The sequence below is a fragment of the Coturnix japonica genome, chromosome Z (genome assembly GCF_054131305.1).
Source record: "Coturnix japonica strain WE chromosome Z, WE-NBRP24, whole genome shotgun sequence".
Classification (NCBI taxonomy): Eukaryota; Metazoa; Chordata; class Aves; order Galliformes; family Phasianidae; genus Coturnix; species Coturnix japonica.
Genome location: NC_140702.1, coordinates 66,517,979 through 66,533,658, shown reverse-complemented (window position 1 = coordinate 66,533,658; position 15,680 = coordinate 66,517,979). Strand labels below are relative to the sequence as shown.

General features: G+C 53.4%; 2 long non-coding RNA genes across 2 annotated transcripts; both read right to left on the bottom strand.

Moving 5' to 3' along the window:
* Positions 1–936: 936 nt before the first annotated feature.
* Positions 937–3,313, bottom strand: LOC146754158 (uncharacterized). The gene is made up of 2 exons (XR_014939416.1): positions 3,190–3,313; positions 937–1,378 (listed from the first exon to the last, which is right to left on the bottom strand). It is a non-coding gene; the product is annotated as an uncharacterized LOC146754158 (long non-coding RNA).
* An 8,466-nt stretch (positions 3,314–11,779) lies between these two features.
* LOC146754157 (uncharacterized) lies at positions 11,780–15,052 on the bottom strand. Its single transcript, XR_014939313.1, has 3 exons — positions 14,502–15,052; positions 14,034–14,170; positions 11,780–12,221 (listed from the first exon to the last, which is right to left on the bottom strand). It is a non-coding gene; the product is annotated as an uncharacterized LOC146754157 (long non-coding RNA).
* Positions 15,053–15,680: the final 628 nt, after the last annotated feature.

Sequence of the window (15,680 nt, the reverse complement as noted above, 5' to 3'; positions counted from 1 at the left end):
CTTCTGGACAGTGTTTGTCAGCAGAGCTGGCTGTGCTAGGACAGAAGGGGCCCTGGTTGACTGTACTGTGTGATGGACAGTTGACAAACTGACCCTTCCCAGAAGTTCAGTGTCAAGTCCCCATTTGATGGGTGGTGGTGAGGAAGAGCTGAGAGAGAAGACAGATGCTTGTCAAAGAGGGGATTGTGGCTGAAATGTGATCTTCCCTCTGAGCGTGGTGGGAACACTCCTGCTAGTATTGCTGCTACTGAGGCAAGGAAGACATTTTCCAGGACAGTTTGCCTCCAAGAGCATGGCAGGAGGCTGGGACTGCCCTGATGCGCATGAGACTTGGGAACACACGGTGGCTCCTGCCAGATGTGTCAACAAAGGGGAAGGAGCAGAGCACACAGCCCGTGTACTGTGCAGCAAAAAGACCTGAGCAAACTTGCTTCAGCTCCAGTCACACAGCACACCATGATCTGTTCTCCCCTTCCCTTCCACAAGGCCCCTCACCCACCCCACTATCAGCACAGCACAAGCAGGGCGATTTACCAGCAGGCTTATGTGGCTGCAGACATTTGGCATCACTACAGCTGTGCCAGCACCTTGTTCCCTGCCGGCACATGGTTTTGAAGGCAAAGTGCAATGCTCATACTGCAGGAAAGCACAAAGCTCAGGCTAAGCACGGCTGGCTTTTGGCAGGATGTAGAGTGAGCAAAGCCAACAACAGCCCTGAAAGCAGTGATCTGAAAGGTCTGGGCTCAGGAGCCTGCTGGCTGTCATATCCGAGCACCTTGGCTAGAGTAAATCTCATCCATCCCTTCTCCAGCACAGTGTGGCCTCCCATCCATGACAACCTCAGGCTTCTGTTGATAATGCAAACAGGACATGTTGACCCCAAAACCCAAAGTCAGTTAAACCAGAAACATTGATGAGACCTCCAGAGGGGAGATTTTAGGGTCAAATAATTTATTTACAATGAGGAGCACAACTTGGGGGTGAGGGGTGGGAGGGGAGAGAATAGGAAAAGATATTTCAATTATCCTCTGTTGTTGTTTGGGAAAATAAACATTTTCCTGAAAGGCGGGTGGCATAAAATCAGGGGCTTTCCATCCAGGAGACCTGCCAGAGGATCACTGGGAACCCTGTACAGATCAGGGGACCCAAGGAACCTGCAGCACCGACCATGTCCTCATCTTTGACCATGACAAGAGGGTGTATCTTCTTGCTGCAGATGAGGGGGCTTCTCCACACCAGGTGGCTGAGGTGCTTGGTGGCCTTCCCACGCATGCTTTGTCAGCTCATCCAGACTTCTCCTGGTTCTTCTTCTTCTTTGACCAGGAAGGCGGTGGAATCATCGTCCCTGGCAGTGTTCAGGTGGTGTCCAGATGAGTACCTACGAGATATGGTTTAGTAGCTTGTGGTAGTAATGGTGATGTAATGATGACCTTGTAGGTCCTTTTCAACCTTGTGATTCTATGATTTTAAGATTCCCACTCCTTTAAGAGATTCACAATCCTGTCCAGGCTGGAGAGGACCTCAGGAGGTCTCTAGTCCAACCTTCTTCACAAAGCTGTGACAGTGATGGTATCAAACCAGGCTGCTCAGCATTCTGCACATCAGAGTCTTGAAAATTCCAAAGTCAGAGATCCCACAACCTCTCTGGGCCCCTCTCCCAGTGGGTAACTTAGGGAATACCCTCAAAGTTAGCCTGTTCCTCCTGAGCTGCACCTCCATTAAAAGCCTGATTCCATCTTCTTAATAATCTCCTCACAGCTGTTAGGGGGTCGTCTTAAGTCCTCCAGAACCATCTCTTTTCAAAGCTGAACAAGCCCAACTCCAAAGTCTCTCATCACGTGGCATTAACTCCAGCCCCCGTGTCTCAGTGGTTCCTGCAGAACTCTCTCCTGATTACTCAGATTACTGCATACAGTGTCCAGCCCTGGTGTATTGGGTGTTGAGAAGTGGAGAATATTCACCCTCTCCCCCACCCCACCTAGAGGTCAAAAGGAAAGAACTGAGCCCCTCTGCCTTCTCACAACCCAAATGCATTGGCAAAGCTATTGCTTAGACTGGCTTGAAATGAGGATCCACCATCTCATCTGTTCCCTAAGAATCTCTGGGTGATGACCAGATCAGTACCAACTCCTTCTTTCTGCATTGCCCCAAAACTCCAAAGACAAAGATGTGTAGCAGAATTTTTGTAGATATGGAAAAGAAACAGATTCCCCAACACTTCTGATGACTGCAGGAATGGAGCAGCTACAGGATGCATTTTCTACAGATTCACTCGCAGAGCCTACAGCCAGAGGGAGCCATCAGATCAGCTTCTCACACCTCCTGGAGAGCTACAGGCTGGAGCCCTGTTGAGAGCTGCGCAGATGCCTCCTCAGTGTAATTTCATAACCCTTTCCTTGCCCTTTGGAGCCAATAGATTTCATCTCTCTGTGTGGCTAAAGTACATGAAGGATGCCTTGCACCCAAGGGGATGCAGATGCCTGAGCAGAGAACCTGGCAGAGCATTGCCTGATAACACTAGAGAAATTCCAGTTGTATAACAAATAAATGTTGCTAAAATTCAGCCCATTTTTCAGGACTATTGTGTACAATTCTTCTGGGCTGCTTCTTTTGAAATATTTGTCCTCGGTGTACATCGTCCCCTCATGTGCCTGATAAACAGGATAGCATTTTACAGACTCACTTGCACTTTCCCAAACAGTGGATACAGACACTGCCTATCTTACAGTATCTTTGCTCATCAGAAAACAGCCAACAGCTCAACAGCATTTACATTTTTTCCTGAAAAGCGACCGGTATCAGAAGCATGGCTATATACCGAATTCATAGAACTGCTCAGGTTGGAACCTGAGAACCTTCAAGATCATAAATTCCAACCTCAACCTAACCATGCAACTCTAACTCCAACAACCAACTGCAAAATCATGTCCCTGAGCACCCCATCCAGGTGGTTTGTCAATAGGTTGCCCAAGGAGTCTGTGGATGCCCCATCCCTGGAGGCATTCAAAGCCAGGCTGGATGTAGCTCTGGGCAGCCTGGTCTGGTGGTTGCTGACCCTGCACATAGCAAGAGAGACTGAAAAGAGATGATCTTTGAGGTCCTTTTCAACCCAGGCCATTCTATCACTCTATGATACTATGACAGCAACCCAGCCACCTCCCCGCAGCACCACCTCCAGTGCTTAAATACCTTTTTTGTAAGGGGGTGTTTCTCCCTCCTCCGGGTTACACACTAATCCACTCCCGCTCAGATCGTTGCTCCACACCCCGCACTGCCTTTGTGGCTATTTTCTGGACACGCTCCAGGGCCTTGAGGACTTTCCTGTTCTGAGGAGCACAAAAGAGAACACAGTGTTTGAGGGGTGTCCTCACCAGGCCAGAATGCAGAGGGACACCCATTTCCCCGCTCCTGCTGCCCACGCTATTGCTGACATAAGGCAGGATGCCATCGGCCTTCTGGCTGTTGGGCTGCAATAGGCTGGACTGAGCCCGGCCAGTGGCCATTGGCGCTGCGGCCGTTGCTGACAGCCCGAGATGGGTCCCCGGCCTGCAATGTGCTGCTGCTTGGCACACAGGTGCACGGGGGAAGCTTGGGCCTCCTCCAACCCGCACGCACGTCCCAAGAGGACTGAATGGAACTCTGTGAGCTGGCCCTTACCAGGTCCTCCATTACGTTCTTCTTTACGTGACCCTCCCACAGCCAAGTGGATGCTGATGACAGAAGCCGTGGGCACCCACAGCCCCTCTGCCTCCTCAATGTCCGCCAGGGGAAGGAGGCGATATGGGGCCGGGTCTCTCCGCACTTCCAACACTGGTGATGTTGCCTTGGCAGCCGTTGTCCTCCATTGCCAGCACTGAAGCCGTTGGTGCTGCCTGTGTTGCTGCCTTGTATTCACCTTGGGATGTGCAGGAACCTGCAGGGCCACCTCCTACTGGTGCACGCGCGGACAATCAGTCCCACTGGCACCTCTGCTCCCACCAACGTACTGCCACCTCTGTTCGCAGGATGCTGTCATGTACAATTGTCCCCTGCTGTGGCCGCCGTCTGTAACAGGAGCAGGTCCCAGCACGCCGCTCAGCAGCTCTTCCCTGTTGCCCTTGTTCCCTTGCTGCTCGTTCCGAAGACTGTCTGGCATTGCTGGGAAGGCCTGTTGGAGACACAGCCTGCTGAGGAGGGGGCATGAGATGATCTGGCCTCCGGGGCAGCCGCCCGTCTGGGACAAGATGCACGGTGCAGTCCTCTCCTGGTGGCTGGGTAGAGAAGCCACCACCGCCGTGCATCTCTTTTTCCCACCAAGGAAGCCCTGCTTTCAACACTGAATGGCCTACCTTCTTTCTTGACCTGCAAGCGTTCCGTTTCAGAGAGACCACTTGTTCTCCCTGTCTGTCTTCTGGATGGTGTTTGTCCAGGAAACTCCTTCTTGATTGTGCGAAGGCCTGGTGCATTCACTGCCCACTCTGGAAGGGGCTCGAGATTATCCGGCCTCTGAGGCAGCCGTCCGTCTGGGAGGAGGATGGCCTCGCGCAAAATGCACTCCTCTGCAGGTGGCCGGCAGACCTCGGTGGGATCTCCTGTTCTGCTGGCTGCCCTGCCACCGTGGTACATTGTCTGGGCTGGTTTTGTTGCCATCAGACCTGGCCGGCGGTGGGGCTGGGTTCTGCAGTCCATGTGGGCTCTGTTGTATCTTCTTGTTGAGCTCTGGACACCAGAAGAGCTGCAGCAGGACAGGCTGCCACTCTCCACAAGCTCCTCCAGATCCCTCCAGGCAGCATGCCAGAATTCAGGGCCCAGACTGCCGATGTGCTCAGGCAGTGCTGACTGCACCAGCTGCTGCAGCTCCTGGTCCGCCTTGCTGCAGCGGTTGCATCTGGGGCAGCAGCACCGTGGCCCACGCATCTGTCTGTTCTCATCTGCAAAGCAGGGAGAGGACCTGAGCCACAGCAGGATGGGGATGCCCTTGGCCCAATCTGCAGAGTGCAAGGTCCTGCTCCAGGGCTGGGCTCCTCCCGTGGGCCTAGCACACATCAGGGCAATCATGTAGATTGGGGCTGATCCACAAAAGACTTACCTGACTCACGAGTTGATGCTCCGCGCTTGTTTTCTGGCTGGGCTTTGGCAGAGCTGCAGCAGGACAGACTGCCCTGCTCCACCAGCTCCTCCAGATCCCTCCAGGCAGCATTCCAGAAGTCAGGGCCCAGACTGCCGACAGGCTTACGCAGTGCTGACTGCACCAGCCGCTGCAGCTCCTGGTCCGCCTTCCTGCAGCTGTTCCAGCTGGAGCAGCACCATGGCCTGCGCGTCTGTGTCTCAGCATCTGTAATAGGGAGGGGGCCTGAGCCACAGCAGGATGGGGCACCAGGGACAACCTAGTCCCATCCGGCCGAACTGCAGTGTGCCAGTTCCCAGTCCAGGGCTGGGCTCCTCCCATGGGCCCATCCCTGCCTGGCGTGAATCAGGACAAGGCTGGGGCTTGGTGCTGACCCACGGGACACTCACCTGACTTTGGTGCTGCTGCTCCTCTCTGCCATGATCCTGCCTGGCACGTTGATTATATCGCACTACCCCAAACCAAGGACGGAAGCGGCCACTGGATGGCTGGAAACATATCCCATGCTCCATGCCTCCATCCAAAACACTATCCTGGGCACTCGGCACCCTAGAAAGAATTCAGTCAAACCGGACTCATTTCTGAAATAAGCTGACCAACAGCTGTGCCAAAGAGCGTGGCTTTAATGGGTATATCGCATTCTCTGTCACGCACCAGCAGAGCCCACACGGGGATCAAAGAATCACAGAATCACAGAAACATGAAATCACAGAATTGTAGAATCACTGAATGGTCTGGGTTGAAAAGAACCTTAAAGACCATCTGGTTTCAACCCTCTGCTCTGTGCAGGGTCGCCAGCCACCAGACCATGCTGTCCACAGCTGCATCCAGCCTGGCCTTGAATGCCTGCAGGGATGAGGCATCCACAGCCTCCTTGGGCAACCTGTTCCAGTGCATCCCCACCCTCTGTGTGAAAAACATCCTTCTAATATCGCACCTAAACCTCCCCCACCTCAGTTTAAACCCATTCCCCCTTGTCCTATCACTACCAACCCTCGTAAACAGCCATTCCCCCTCCTGTTTATATGCTCCATTCAAGTACTGGAAGGCCACAAGGAGCTCTCCCCAGAGCCTTCTCTTCTCCACACTAAAAAAGCTCAGTTCCCTAACCCTTTTTCACAGGAGAGGGTCATCCTCAGACCCTCCTCTGGATTCGATCCAAGAGCTCCATGTCTTTCTTGTGCCTGGGGCTCCAGGCCAGAACTCAGTACTGCAGATGGGACCTCACAAGAGCTGAGCAGAGGAGAACAGTCACCTCCCTGTCCCTGCTGGCCACCCCCTTTTTAATGCAGCCCAGAACACAGCTGCCCTTCCGGGCTGCAGGCACACACTGATGGTTCATGTCTAGTTTCTCGTCCACCAGGACCCCCAGGTCCTTCTTTGTAGGGCTGCTCTTAAGGAGATCTTAGAGAATTATAGAATCACCAAGGTTGGTAAAGATCTACAAGATCATCCAGTCCAACTGTTCTCCTGCCACCAATAGTTCCCACTAAACCACGTCCCTCAACACAATGTTTAAATGATCCTTGAACATCTCTGGGGCCAATGTCTGCACCACCTCTCTGGACAGACCGTTCCAGGGCCTGACCAGTCTATCGGAGAAGAAATATCCTGACAAAAAGGATCTTTTCTTGAATCCTAAAGAAAATTCCCTAACGTCCAGACTGAATCTCCCCTGGCACAACTGGAGGCCATTCCCTCTGGTCCTATCACTAGTAACACGAGAGGAGAGGCCGACCGTCAGCTCACTACAACCTCCCTTCAGATAGTTATAGAGAGCAATAGAGAGGTGTTCCCTGAGCCTTCTCCAGGCTGAACAGTCCCAGCTCTCTCAGCTGCTCCCCATAAGCTCTGTGCTCCAGACCCCTTGCCAGCTTCACTGCCCTTCTCTGGACATGTTCTTGGCCACCTGGGCTCACTCACTGATGGCTCATGTTCAGCTGAGCATCTTCCAGCTGCTCTGCCCCAAGCCTGTAGCGTTGCCTGCAGTTGCAGTGGTCAAAATGCAGGACCAGGCACGTGGTTGCACTGAACCTCATCCCATTGGCTGCTGCCCAGTGACGCAGCCTGTCCAGATCCCTCTGTAGGGCCTTGCCACCCCCAGGCAGATCCACACTTCCTGCCAACTTGGTGTCATCTGCAAACTTACTGAGGGTGCACTCAGTGCCCTCGTCCAGGTCATCAATAAAGATACGGAAGAGGACGGGTCCCAACAACGACCCCTGGGCAACACCACTACTGAGCGGTCGCCAGCTGGATTTAACTCCATTCACCGCCACTCTCTGGGCCTGGCCCTCCAGCCAGTTCTTTACCCAGCAAGGAGCTCAGATCTGCCAAATGGCCGCTTTAGGGGATCTGCCAGTCAAGCCTCCTGTGTATGGTACAAAGGGATCAAGTCCCTGCAGTGCACTTGAACAACATGCTGGGCAAGCCGGTCAGGGTTGTTCCTGCCTCGGGCAAAAGCAAGCCCATCCGTGGGATTGCTTCTGCTCAAGGATCTGCATGCACTTGGTGGGAAATGTGGAAGGATGGGGATGTCCAGTGTGTACTTGGAAGAGGATGTGATGTCGGGGGAGAACAGCCAAGAATTTGAATTGTATGATGCTACTTGCTGTATAATGCCGCATATTATTATTCCTATGATTCCCATACCCCTCACTAATGGCATTACAGTAAGGAGTACCCAGGTTAAGGAAGAATGAATTCTGACAGAACCAGAAGTGGATTCAGCACACAACACTTCAACATCACACTCCATTCTATTAATCATAACTACTATTCTTTTCTCCCCTTCCTTGTTCTGTCTTAGTAAATAGTTTTTATCTCAACCTGCAAGTTCCAGGTTGTTGTATTTTTCTGATTCTCTCTCCCATCCCACTGGGAGGACAAGCAGTAACTGTGTGGTTTGTAGCTACAGGCTGGGTTAAACTGCAGCATACCTGGATCTTCCCGGCCTCGTGTCATTGATGCCTAGTAAAGTCTCCGAAACTTGACTCCTGCAGAATTACTGAATCACAGAACAGCTGAAGATGGAAGGGACCTCTGGAGATCTTCTTGTCCCACCAGTCTGCCCAAGCAGATTACACAGGCCCATCCCCAGGGTTGTCCAGAAACACTGTGTCCACTAATCAGACCTATAGGGAGAGAACACCTCTGCTATGCTTGATGTTACACAAAATGCTACTCTGGATGCTTCAACAGATCCTCAGGCTGATTTATACTAACAGCAGGTGCTGTAAAACTACCTCTAGGTGTAGCTACTAGAAACTGGAGGCATCCTCACAATAGTTACTGTATATATGCTTTCCTGCTGGTAGCTGTTAGAGGATGCTCTCTGTATCTACTCTTAGCAGCAGAAGTGCCCTCTGAGAGACTGAGAGAGGTCATCTCAGAGGTTAGTAGATAATTGTTGTGTGTCTCCAAGGCAGTTATACCCAAAGCCCATCTGTACCCTTGTGGGTCCTTGAAGTACCCTTTCCTCCTGCGGTAATCTATAGCATCTGGGAGGTGGATGTTCACACACACAGTGCAGTCCTCTGCTGGTCCTCTGCTGGTGGCCGCGTAGAGGAGATCAATGTACCGTTCTTCTCTTTTCCCCACCGAGGAAGCCCCAACTCTCTGGCAGAGCTGGGAAGACCTGGTGCAGACCCCACCTGCTCAGAAGCGGGCACGAGATTACCTGGCCTCTGAGGCAGCCGTCCATCTGGGAGAAGGGTGATTCTGTGCACAGTGCAGTCCTCTGCTGGTGGGCAGCTGGAGGAGCCACCTGCACTGTGCTTCTCCTTTTCCCACCGAGGAAGCCGGTTCTGACTCTGAGTGGCCTGCATTCCCTCTGGACATGTAAGCATTGTTCCTTGTCAGAGACACAACTTGGTCTTCCTCTGCATCTTTTCAAGGCTGTTTGTCCTGGAAAATCCCTCTTGATGGTGTGAAGGCCTGGACGATTTACCACTCTCCCTCGAAGGGGCACAACATTATGCGGCCTCAGAGGCAGCCGTCCATCCAGGATCAGGATACTCTCACACACAGTGCGTCCTCTGCTGGTTTGGCTTCCCTGCATTTCTCTTTCTTCCCCCTGTCTTTCAGCCCCCCAAAGCACGTGGGGGCACTCAGACAACACGGAAAGCTCCTGGGCATTGCTGTCCCACCAACGTTGTCCCTGTGTTGCTCGATGAAGTCCCCATTTGCAGGTGGCTGCATGCAGGTGCAGCTCTGTGGGGGCTGCTCCAAGGCTCCCCTGCTTTCCTGGGAGCCCTGACAATCTGTCCGTCTGGGAGGAGGATGTTCTCACGCACAATGCAATCCTCAGCTGGTGGCCAGCAGACCTTGGTGGGATCCCCTGCTCTGCTGGCTGCCCTGCCACCTTGGAACTTTGTCTGGGCTGGTTTCGTTGCCATCAGACATGGCCGGGAATGGGGCTGGGTTCTGCAATTCGTGTGGGCTCTGTTGCTTCTTCTGGTTGAGCTCTGGACACCCTCAGAGTGGCAGCAGGACAGGCTGCCACTCTCCACCAGCTCTGCCAGGTCCCTCCAGGCAGCATCCCAATGGTCAGTGCCCAGAGTGCCGATGTGCTCAGGCAGTGCTGACTGCACCAGCTGCTGCAGCTCCTGCTCAGCTCTGCTGCAGTTTGCAGCTGTGGCAGCCTCTCTTTGGCCCATACATCTGTCTGTCGTCACCTCCAAAGCAGGGAGGGGGACTGAGCCACAGCAGGATGGGGACACTCTTGGCCCAACTGGCTGACCTGCAGCGTGCAAGGTCCTGCTCCATGGCTGGGCTCCTCCCATGGGCCCATCCCTGCCTGACGTGAATCAGGACAAGGCTGGGTCGTGGTGCTGACCCACGGGACACTCACCTGACTCCGGTGCTGCTGCTCCTCGCTGCCACCATCTCCTCAGTCGCAAGCATTGCTTGATAGCCTGCAGTCACATGAACGTGGGGTCACTCAGACATTGTGGAAATCTCCTGGGCCTTCTTGTCCCACCAACGTTGTTCCTGTGTTGCTCGATGAAGTCCCCCATTCGCAGGTGGCTGCGTGCAGGTGCAGCTCTGTGGGGGCTGCTCTGTGGCTCCCCTGCCTGCCTGGGAGCCCTGACAATCTGTCCTGGGGGCTGCGGGGACCACCAGCCACCACCAGTGCCAGCCCTTCACTCACTTCTCGCACTGAGGGCAGAGCTCAGATGCTGGCTGGCTGCACTTCTGCCGTCATCTTCAGTAGTCAGACGTGAAGGTGCTGTTGCTGCTGGTCTCACTGTGCTGTGCACTAAGAGAACTACTGGTGCACATGCAGACGATCAGTCCCACTGACACCTCTGCTCCCACCAACGTACTGCCACCTCTGTTCGCAGGATGCTGTCCTGTACAATTGTCCCCTGCTGTGGCGGCCGTCTGTAACAGGAGCAGGTCCCAGAACGCCGCTCAGCAGCTCTTCCCTGTTGCCCTTGTTCCCTTGCTGCTCGTTCCGAAGACTGTCTGGCATTGCTGGGAAGGCCTGTTGGAGACACAGCCTGCTGAGGAGGGGGCACGAGATGATCTGGCCTCCGGGGCAGCCGCCCGTCTGGGAGAAGATGCACGGTGCAGTCCTCTCCTGGTGGCTGGGTAGAGAAGCCACCACTGCCATGCTTCTGTTCTCTTTTTCCCACCGAGGAAGCCCTGCTTGCAACACTGAATGGGCTTCCTTCTTTCTTGACCTGCAAGTGTTGTTCCATTTCAGAGAGACCGCTTGGTCTCCCTGTGTGTCTTCTGGACAGTGTTTGTCAGCAGAGCTGGCTGTGCTAGGACAGAAGGGGCCCTGGTTGACTGTAGTGTGTGATGGACAGTTGACAAACTGACCCTTCCCAGAAGTTCAGTGTCAAGTCCCCATTTGATGGGTGGTTGTGAGGAAGAGCTGAGAGAGAAGACAGACGCTTGTCAAAGAGGGGATTGTGGCTGAAATGTGATCTTCCCTCTGAGCGTGGTGGGAACACTCCTGCTAGTATTGCTGCTACTGAGGCAAGGAAGACATTTTCCAGGACAGTTTGCCTGCAAGAGCATGGCAGGAGGCTGGGACTGCCCTGATGCGCATGAGACTTGGGAACACACGGTGGCTCCTGCCAGATGTGTCAACAAAGGGGAAGGAGCAGAGCACACAGCCCGTGTACTGTGCAGCAAAAAGACCTGAGCAAACTTGCTTCAGCTCCAGTCACACAGCACACCATGATCTGTTCTCCCCTTCCCTTCCACAAGGCCCCTCACCCACCCCACTATCAGCACAGCACAAGCAGGGCGATTTACCAGCAGGCTTATGTGGCTGCAGACATTTGGCATCACTACAGCTGTGCCAGCACCTTGTTCCCTGCCGGCACATGGTTTTGAAGGCAAAGTGCAATGCTCATACTGCAGGAAAGCACAAAGCTCAGGCTAAGCACGGCTGGCTTTTGGCAGGATGTAGAGTGAGCAAAGCCAACAACAGCCCTGAAAGCAGTGATCTGAAAGGTCTGGGCTCAGGAGCCTGCTGGCTGTCATATCCGAGCACCTTGGCTAGAGTAAATCTCATCCATCCCTTCTCCAGCACAGCGTGGCCTCCCATCCATGACAACCTCAGGCTTCTGTTGATAATGCAAACAGGACATGTTGACCCCAAAACCCAAAGTCAGTTAAACCAGAAACATTGATGAGACCTCCAGAGGGGAGATTTTAGGGTCAAATAATTTATTTACAATGAGGAGCACAACTTGGGGGTGAGGGGTGGGAGGGGAGAGAATAGGAAAAGATATTTCAATTATCCTCTGTTGTTGTTTGGGAAAATAAACATTTTCCTGAAAGGCGGGTGGCATAAAATCAGGGGCTTTCCATCCAGGAGAGCTGCCAGAGGATCACTGGGAACCCTGTACAGATCAGGGGACCCAAGGAACCTGCAGCACCGACCATGTCCTCATCTTTGACCATGACAAGAGGGTGTATCTTCTTGCTGCAGATGAGGGGGCTTCTCCACACCAGGTAGCTGAGGTGCTTGGTGGCCTTCCCACGCATGCTTTGTCAGCTCATCCAGACTTCTCCTGGTTCTTCTTCTTCTTTGACCAGGAAGGCGGTGGAATCATCGTCCCTGGCAGTGTTCAGGTGGTGTCCAGATGAGTACCTATAAGATATGGTTTAGTAGCTTGTGGTAGTAATGGTGATGTAATGATGACCTTGTAGGTCCTTTTCAACCTTGTGATTCTATGATTTTAAGATTCCCACTCCTTTAAGAGATTCACAATCCTGTCCAGGCTGGAGAGGACCTCAGGAGGTCTCTAGTCCAACCTTCTTCACAAAGCTGTGACAGTGATGGTATCAAACCAGGCTGCTCAGCATTCTGCACATCAGAGTCTTGAAAATTTCCAAAGTCAGAGATCCCACAACCTCTCTGGGCCCCTCTCCCAGTGGGTAACTTAGGGAATACCCTCAAAGTTAGCCTGTTCCTCCTGAGCTGCACCTCCATTAAAAGCCTGATTCCATCTTCTTAATAATCTCCTCACAGCTGTTAGGGGGTCGTCTTAAGTCCTCCAGAACCATCTCTTTTCAAAGCTGAACAAGCCCAACTCCAAAGTCTCTCATCACGTGGCATTAACTCCAGCCCCCGTGTCTCAGTGGTTCCTGCAGAACTCTCTCCTGATTACTCAGATTACTGCATACAGTGTCCAGCCCTGGTGTATTGGGTGTTGAGAAGTGGAGAATATTCACCCTCTCCCCCACCCCACCTAGAGGTCAAAAGGAAAGAACTGAGCCCCTCTGCCTTCTCACAACCCAAATGCATTGGCAAAGCTATTGCTTAGACTGGCTTGAAATGAGGATCCACCATCTCATCTGTTCCCTAAGAATCTCTGGGTGATGACCAGATCAGTACCAACTCCTTCTTTCTGCATTGCCCCAAAACTCCAAAGACAAAGATGTGTAGCAGAATTTTTGTAGATATGGAAAAGAAACAGATTCCCCAACACTTCTGATGACTGCAGGAATGGAGCAGCTACAGGATGCATTTTCTACAGATTCACTCGCAGAGCCTACAGCCAGAGGGAGCCATCAGATCAGCTTCTCACACCTCCTGGAGAGCTGCAGGCTGGAGCCCTGTTGAGAGCTGCGCAGATGCCTCCTCAGTGTAATTTCATAACCCTTTCCTTGCCCTTTGGAGCCAATAGATTTCATCTCTCTGTGTGGCTAAAGTACATGAAGGATGCCTTGCACCCAAGGGGATGCAGATGCCTGAGCAGAGAACCTGGCAGAGCATTGCCTGATAACACTAGAGAAATTCCAGTTGTATAACAAATAAATGTTGCTAAAATTCAGCCCATTTTTCAGGACTATTGTGTACAATTCTTCTGGGCTGCTTCTTTTGAAATATTTGTCCTCGGTGTACATCGTCCCCTCATGTGCCTGATAAACAGGATAGCATTTTACAGACTCACTTGCACTTTCCCAAACAGTGGATACAGACACTGCCTATCTTACAGTATCTTTGCTCATCAGAAAACAGCCAACAGCTCAACAGCATTTACATTTTTTCCTGAAAAGCGACCGGTATCAGAAGCATGGCTATATACCGAATTCATAGAACTGCTCAGGTTGGAACCTGAGAACCTTCAAGATCATAAATTCCAACCTCAACCTAACCATGCAACTCTAACTCCAACAACCAACTGCAAAATCATGTCCCTGAGCACCCCATCCAGGTGGTTTGTCAATAGGTTGCCCAAGGAGTCTGTGGATGCCCCATCCCTGGAGGCATTCAAAGCCAGGCTGGATGTAGCTCTGGGCAGCCTGGTCTGGTGGTTGCTGACCCTGCACATAGCAAGAGGGACTGAAAAGAGATGATCTTTGAGGTCCTTTTCAACCCAGGCCATTCTATCACTCTATGATACTATGACAGCAACCCAGCCACCTCCCCGCAGCACCACCTCCAGTGCTTAAATACCTTTTTTGTAAGGGGGTGTTTCTCCCTCCTCCGGGTTACACATTAATCCACTCCCGCTCAGATCGTTGCTCCACACCCCGCACCGCCTTTGTGGCTATTTTCTGGACACGCTCCAGGGCCTTGAGGACTTTCCTGTTCTGAGGAGCACAAAAGAGAACACAGTGTTTGAGGGGTGTCCTCACCAGGCCAGAATGCAGAGGGACACCCATTTCCCCGCTCCTGCTGCCCACGCTATTGCTGACATAAGGCAGGATGCCATCGGCCTTCTGGCTGTTGGGCTGCAATAGGCTGGACTGAGCCCGGCCAGTGGCCATTGGCGCTGCGGCCGTTGCTGACAGCCCGAGATGGGTCCCCGGCCTGCAATGTGCTGCTGCTTGGCACACAGGTGCACGGGGGAAGCTTGGGCCTCCTCCAACCCGCACGCACGTCCCAAGAGGACTGAATGGAACTCTGTGAGCTGGCCCTTACCTGGTCCTCCATTACGTTCTTCTTTACGTGACCCTCCCACAGCCAAGTGAATGCTGATGACAGAAGCCGTGGGCACCCACAGCCCCTCTGCCTCCTCGATGTCCGCCAGGGGAAGGAGGCGATATGGGGCCGGGTCTCTCCGCACTTCCAACACTGGTGATGTTGCCTTGGCAGCCGTTGTCCTCCATTGCCAGCACTGAAGCCGTTGGTGCTGCCTGTGTTGCTGCCTTGTATTCACCTTGGGATGTGCAGGAACCTGCAGGGCCACCTCCTACTGGTGCACGCGCGGACGATCAGTCCCACTGGCACCTCTGCTCCCACCAACGTACTGCCACCTCTGTTCGCAGGATGCTGTCATGTACAATTGTCCCCTGCTGTGGCCGCCGTCTGTAACAGGAGCAGGTCCCAGCACGCCGCTCAGCAGCTCTTCCCTGTTGCCCTTGTTCCCTTGCTGCTCGTTCCGAAGACTGTCTGGCATTGCTGGGAAGGCCTGTTGGAGACACAGCCTGCTGAGGAGGGGGCACGAGATGATCTGGCCTCCGGGGCAGCCGCCCGTCTGGGAGAAGATGCACGGTGCAGTCATCTCCTGGTGGCTGGGTAGAGAAGCCACCACTGCCGTGCTTCTCTTCTCTATTTTCCCACCGAGGAAGCCCTGCTTGCAACACTGCACTGAATGGCCTACCTTCTTTTTTGACCTGCAAGCATTCCGTTTCAGAGAGACCACTTGGTCTCCCTGTGTGTCTTCTGGATGGTGTTTGTCCAGGAAACTCCTTCTTGATTGTGCGAAGGCCTGGTGCATTCACTGCCCACTCTGGAAGGGGCTCGAGATTATCCGGCCTCTGAGGCAGCCGTCCGTCTGGGAGGAGGATGGCCTCGCGCAAAATGCACTCCTCCGCAGGTGGCCGGCAGACCTCGGTGGGATCTCCTGTTCTGCTGGCTGCCCTGCCACCGTGGTACATTGTCTGGGCTGGTTTTGTTGCCATCAGACCTGGCCGGCGGTGGGGCTGGGTTCTGCAGTCCATGTGGGCTCTGTTGTATCTTCTTGTTGAGCTCTGGACACCAGAAGAGCTGCAGCAGGACAGGCTGCCACTCTCCACAAGCTCCTCCAGATCCCTCCAGGCAGCATCCCAGAATTCAGGGCCCAGACTGCCGATGTGCTCAGGCAGTGCTGACTGCACC